Source organism: Scyliorhinus canicula, chromosome 23, assembly GCF_902713615.1.
Source record: "Scyliorhinus canicula chromosome 23, sScyCan1.1, whole genome shotgun sequence".
Taxonomy (NCBI): Eukaryota; Metazoa; Chordata; class Chondrichthyes; order Carcharhiniformes; family Scyliorhinidae; genus Scyliorhinus; species Scyliorhinus canicula.
The window spans coordinates 17,719,052-17,725,506 of record NC_052168.1 but is presented as its reverse complement, the minus strand read 5'-3'; the positions used below and the strand labels follow the sequence as shown (position 1 = coordinate 17,725,506).

Below are 6,455 nucleotides of genomic sequence, written 5' to 3'. Positions count from 1 at the left end.
GTAGATATAGGACAGATGTCAGAGGCAGTTTCTTTACTCAGAGAGTAGTAGGGGTGTGGAACGCCCTGGCTGCAACAGTAGTAGACTCGCCAACTTTAAAGGTCACTGGATAGACATATGGATGAAAATGGAATAGTGTAGGTCAGATAGGCTTCAGATGGTTTTACAGGTCAGCGCAACATCAGGGCCGAAGGGCCCATACTGCGCTGTAATGTTCTATGTTCTATTTTTGATTGTATTCTTTGAGGAGGTAACTAAGTATATAGATGAAGGTAGAGCAGTTGATGTCGTATACATGGATTTTAGTAAGGCGTTTGATAAGGTGCCACATGGTCGGCTCATACAGAAAGTAAGGAGGCATGGCATAGAGGGAAATTTGGCCGATTGGATCAGTAACTGGCTATCACATGGAAGACACATTTTCAGTGTCTCCCCATCTTTATCCCGCGGTCCTTCTTTGAGAGGCTGAATAAAATTATTCTGGGATTTGTATGGGCAGGGAAGTCCCCGCGGGTAAAGAGGGTGATGCTTGAAAGGAGCAGAGGAGAAGGAGGGCTGGCGTTGCCAAACTTCAGCAACTATTACTGGGCGGCCAACATAGCGATGATAAGGAAATGGATGGTGGGTGCGTAGATGCGTAGTGGTGGTAGATGGTAAATTTTCATCCTGGAGCCCAGTCATCAGCGGTGTCCCACAGGGATCAGTGCTGGGTCCTCTATTTGTGATTTTTATCAATGACTTGGATGATGGAGTTGAAGGTTGGGTTAATAAATTTGCTGATGACACCAAGATTGGTGGAGTAGTGGATAATGTGGAGGGCTGTTGTAGGCTGCAAAGAGACATCGATAGGATGCAGAGCTGGGTTGAAAAGTGGCAGATGGAGTTTAACCCTGATAAGTGTGAGGTGATTCATTTTTGGGAGGACAAATTTGAATGCGGATTACAGGGTTAACAGCAGGGTTCTGAAGAATGTGGAGGAGCAGAGAGATCTCGGAGTTCATGTCCATAGATCTCTGAAAGTTGCCACCCAAGTGGAGAGAATCGTGAAGAAAGCCTATAGTGTATTAGCATTTATTAACAGGGGGATTGAGTTTAAGAGCCATGAGGTTTTGCTGCAACTGTTCGATGTCTCATTGTGAGACCACATTTGGAGTATTGTGTGCAGTTCTGCTCACCTCATTATAGGAAGCATGTGGAAGCATTGGAAATGGTGCAAAGGAGATTTACCAGGATGCTGCCTGGATTGGAGGGTAGGTCTTATGAGGAAAGGTTGAGGGAGCTAGGGCTTTTCTCACTGGAGCGAAGGAGGATGAGAGGTGACTTAATTGAGGTGTATAAGATGATGAGAGAGTGGATGTTCAGCGACTTTTTCCTTGGGTGGATGTAGCTGTTACAAGGGGGGATAACTATAAGGTTCATGGTGGAAGATATAGGAGGGATGTCAGAGGTAGGTTCTTTACTCAGAGAGTGGTTGGGGCGTGGAACGCACTCCCAGCTATGGTCGTGGAGTCGAACACTTTAGGAACTTTCAAGCGGTTATTGGATAGGCATATGGAGTGCACTAGAATGATTGGAAGTAGGTTGATTTGATTTTAGTTTCAGACTAGTTTGGCACAACATCGTGGGCCAAAGGGCCTGTACTGTGCTGTACAGTTCTATGTTCTACGTTCACTATTCGCCCGTTGATTGTTATCTTCAAAGTTCCGCTCATAGAATCATAGAATGACACAGCACAGAAGGAGGCCATTCAAGCCATTGTGTCTTTCTATTGATGGGTTACATATACTAATCTTGAGATTGATATTCTTCAGTACTGTACTCATTAGCTTAGATGTTAACTCCCCAGGTTTACTCTGCAAGTTTTACATTGTACCCTTGTGAGCTGCAAGATAGGTTTGTGCAAAGATTGAGATCTTGACATATGTTGGGTTTAAGTGATCAGCCTACCCACTTATTTTTTTTCCCAATTAAGGGGCAATTTAGTGTGGCCAATCCATCTACCTTCAACATCTTTAGGTAGTGGGGGTGAAACCCACGCAGGCACGGGGAGAATGTGCAAACTCCAAAGGGACAGAGACCAAGAGCCAGGATCAAACCCAGGTCCTCAGCGCCGTAGGCAGCAGTGCTAACCACTGTGCTATTGTGCCACCCGGATCCAAGCTGAAAGGTAAATGATAGTTTTACTCTGAGGCTGGTTGAGTGAAAGGGCACATCCATTCCAAACAGAGCATATTCTACTTCCAGCGTTTCTAATATGGCTGGTGTATTTTTAACATTTTGATGAGCATTTTTGCAGCACAAGGAAGTTGAGTGAGTTGCTTTGTTCTGTCACGTTGTCACTGTGATGTCAGCTGTGGCTGAGTAATTTGTATTTCCACCACTATTGCTACAAATATGAACAGATATGTTCGTTAAATTACAGATGGAATTACAGATTCCTGGGAATGAGCTAAATACAGAATAACGAGGGACTCACGACACCAGGTACCAGAAACTACACAATATGTCAGACTCTTTGCTTTAATCTTCACTGATTAATTTCAAAATTGTAAACGTTCCTGATCTTTTTCAAAATCTTTTCCAATAAGTCAACAGATTGTGTTTAGGTGGAGGAGGGGGAGAATTTCTGAAGTATGTTCAGGAGAATTTTCCTGCCCAACAAAGAAAGGCATTGCAGGATCTAGTCCAGGAAAATGAAGTGAGTCAAGTGGAGAGTGCCAGAATTGGGGAGTGTCTCGGGAATAGTGATCGCAGTATTGTAAACTTCAGATCAGTTAAAGAAGAACAAAGAGCAATGTAGAATTAAATATTTAATGACAGGCAGGGGAAGAGATAATTTCAGTGAATTGAGGAAGGATCTGAGGTGGGTAAAGAGACAGAGACCGCCAGGCAGAAAGGTATTGGGATCATGGGCATTTTTGTAAAGGACAGACAATTCTGGTACAGTCTTGCCACATTCTCACAAAGGGAAAGTGGAGGGCAGGAGTTCCCCAGGACAATGAAAGAGTTAAAGTGTGAAAGAGGCTTTGTGATAGATCCCAGCTTGATAATAGAAGGGTGAATCAGGTTGAATATACAAAAGCACAAAGGAGAAATGAAAAAGTAAACAAGAGGAGCAAAGGGATAGTATGAGAATAGATTGGTGGCTAACACAAATGTGAATCCAAAGGGGTTTACAAAGGCCGAGCGTTTGGGTCTTCGGCAGTTTCATTCGGGGCTTTTCTGCCATTGCAGCATTCAGTCAATGTATAATTTGACAGGAAAGTAGTAGGTGATTGTGTGGGGAGTATTTTCTATCTCCTCTTATCTGAACTCAGGAATTTGAGTGAGGGTAAATGGGCATTAATTGAAATAATAAGAATATAAGCAGAGGCAGGACTAAAGACATTCGTTAAAATTTAATTAGTAAAACAATTAATGGAACAATGATGGCTGTGCAGGTGATGTGTTGTCACTACAGCAAGTGGCAGCTCATGGACTCCAGTGTGACTCAGGGCAACCAGGTCTGCTGTAAGTGTCTGTGGCTCGAGGAACTTTGGCTCAGAGTTTATGAGCTGGAGGCCGAGTTACAGACACTGTGATGCAGCAGGGAGGGGAAATGTTACCTGGACACTTTGTTCCAGAAGTCAGATACACACCTGATAATAATAATAATAATCTTTATTGTCACAAGTTGGCTTGCATTAACATTGCAATGATGTTACTGTGAAAAGCCCTCAGTCATCACACTCTGGCGCCTGTTCGGGTACACAGAGGGAAAATTTAGAATGTCCAATTCACCTAACAAGTAAGTAATTCGGGACTTGTGGGAGGAAACCGGAGCACCCGGAAGAAACCCACGCAGACACGGGGAGAACAGATAGTGACCCAAGCTGGGAATCGAACCTGGGACCCTGGAACTGTGATGTAACTGTGCTAACCACTGTGCTACCGTGCCGATGGTAGGATTGTCTGATTTGGTCCGTGGTTGGTGAGGGACAGGAGAGTGTGTGTGCGAATGAGGCAGGTAAAGGGATGGAGAAAGTAGAAATGGAGAGGACCGGTCTTTTGCAATTGTCCAACATATTTGAGGTTCTTGCAGCTTGTATGGACAAAAGTGGGGGTTGTATGGAGAGTGACCAACCTGATCATAGCACCATGGTACAGGAAGCCATTTAAACAGAGGGAGTTAAAACGAATGTCGTGGGAGAGGGGGACAGTATAGTCAGTGGAATCGACATAGTTCTCTGTAGCCGAGATCAAGAGTTTGCTGCCCAGTGCCAGGGTTCAAGATCTGCTGTGGGCTGGAGAGGAACTTGCAGTTGGGGGAAGGATCCAGTTGTCACGGTCCAAATGACATAAGCAGAGTAGGAAAGATGTTCTAATTATGCAGTATGAGCAGCGAGGGGCTGTTACGATGCCCTGGGCTATCAATTCCAGCCCCACTTGACCTGGAGTCACAAGTGAATTAACTAACAATTCTTAGAAAAATACCCAGCGTCTTCGGCCCTTGGCTACCCAATAATTACAGTCACCAGGTTTGTAAATTATTTTTTTACACAATTACTTTTTATTAATAACGAGAACTATAATGAAATATTCAGCAAATACAATTGGTTAACTATTATCTAATTCCTCAAGCGTGCGAACGCCCAAGACCATTTAACCAGGCCGTTTAGCCCCCGCATGTTCCACATCACTATCCTCTCCAGGGGTTTCTGAAGCTACCCTCTATTAGGGACTGCCCCAGACACAAAACTCTCCCTATCTCCAGGCCCCTTCTTGTCCAGATTCACCCAAAATGGCCATCTCTTCCATTCTCGCCTGTACCCAGCCATAAAGTCACCTGCATCATCAGCCCATCCCCCAATCCTCTCCTTCCTCTCCCCTTAGCACCACCCCTCCAACTAGCCCCCCTCCTTTTTCTCCCCTCCTACCTAACAGCTCCACAACCCCTCTATGGCTGCCCACTGTACCCCCCCCCCCCCTCAACACTGCTTCATTTTACTAGCATCCCTGCTAGCATGGCAACTCCCACCTGGAGATCTACACAAAGAACCCCAGCCATAATGCCCACACTACCCCCCCCCCCCCCCTACTCTGCCTCATAAGCAATTATTTCACTGCCTAGATTCCTGGAGGGCAGTCTGAAAACCTGTATGGAGATCAAGTTCATGAGATCCCCTGTGTTCTCCAAAATCTTATTATTCTAAGGGTGTGGCCATCACCACCAGACAAACAAGGAGGTCATCTTGGAGGAGAAGGAGGAATAGAAGGCCAGGAGAAGACATTCAGGACCTCTTTGCTCCTTAAACACCTATCCAGAATTTGCTTCCTTTCGAATGTCATCCCTTCACTGCCTGTGCTCCGTATTCCCTACTCCCTCATCCATTTACAATGTACCATCAAAACATCCTCTTGGTCTGCAATAAACACCATCAACAAAAACTGTTCCATAAGATCTTTATCCAACAACACATCCAATTATATAAATAAAAATATTCTGTTGTTGATCCCATAGTGTTTATCTTGTAGGTGACTTTCCCTGACCTACTGCTCCTATTCAGGGCACTATATAAGTGGCTGCAGCATGACCTGCTGCTCCTATGCAGAGCATTAATTCCGTGTCTGCACAATGACCTGCTCCTATGCTCATAGAAATATAGAAAATATAAGCTGGAGGAGGCCATTCGGTCCTTTGAGCCTGCTCTGCCATTTATATTGATCATGGCTGATCATCAAGTTCAATACCCTGATCCTACGTTCCCCCATAACTCTTGCTCCCTTCAGCTCCTGCTGATTCTCCGGCCCAGATGGTCTGAGCGGCTGCTCCGACACGACAGAGTCCCGCCAGCGCCGCTCACCCTGGTCGCTACCGGCGGGAACTCTGCGGGAACGCTCGGGGGGCAGCCTGCGGGGGGGAGGGGGGCTCCTTTATCGGGAGAGGGGGGCTCCGAAGGGATCTGGCCCGCGATCGGGGCCCACCAATCGGCGGGCCAGCCTCTCTCCCCCCCCCCCCCCCCACCAACCGGGCCTACTTTCCGCCGCGGCCGTCCCCTGAACACCGACCCCATGTTGGGTCGGGGCCGGCGCACGTAAGAAGTTCCCCGCGCATGCGCAGGATGGCACAGCCCAACTGCACATGCGCAGGATTGAGCTGGCCCAACTGCGCATGCGCGGGTTGGCGCGGCGCCCGTTTGGCGCCGTGTATGGAGAACGGAGCCGCGTGAACTGCTCCAGCGCCGTGCTGGGGGCCAGAATAGGCCATGCCCGGGCCCCGTTGGCGCCGTCGTGAAACGTGACGCCGTTCACGACTACGTGAACACTTGGCCGCCATATCGGATATTGCCCCCCCCCCCCCCCCCCCCCCCCCCCCCCCTCCCCATGATCCTTAGTTCTGGGCTCCCCCACCATCGGGAACATTTTTTCTGAAGCTACCCTGTTTAATCCTGTTAGAATTTTGCAATTTCAGTGAG

At 47.2% G+C, this 6,455-nt stretch overlaps 1 protein-coding gene across 3 annotated transcripts in view; it reads left to right on the top strand.

Moving 5' to 3' along the window:
• The first annotated feature begins 2,396 nt into the window (after nucleotides 1-2,396).
• LOC119956431 (SUN domain-containing protein 2-like) overlaps nucleotides 2,397-6,455 on the top strand; it is a 103,077-nt gene continuing 99,018 nt past the window's right edge. For 2 of the 3 annotated variants that reach the window (XM_038783646.1, XM_038783647.1), the window contains exon 1: nucleotides 2,397-2,484. The gene's annotated coding sequence lies outside the window, so the exon portion shown is untranslated. The remainder of the gene's footprint in view (nucleotides 2,485-6,455) is intronic. The other variant, XM_038783649.1, reaches the window with a different exon arrangement.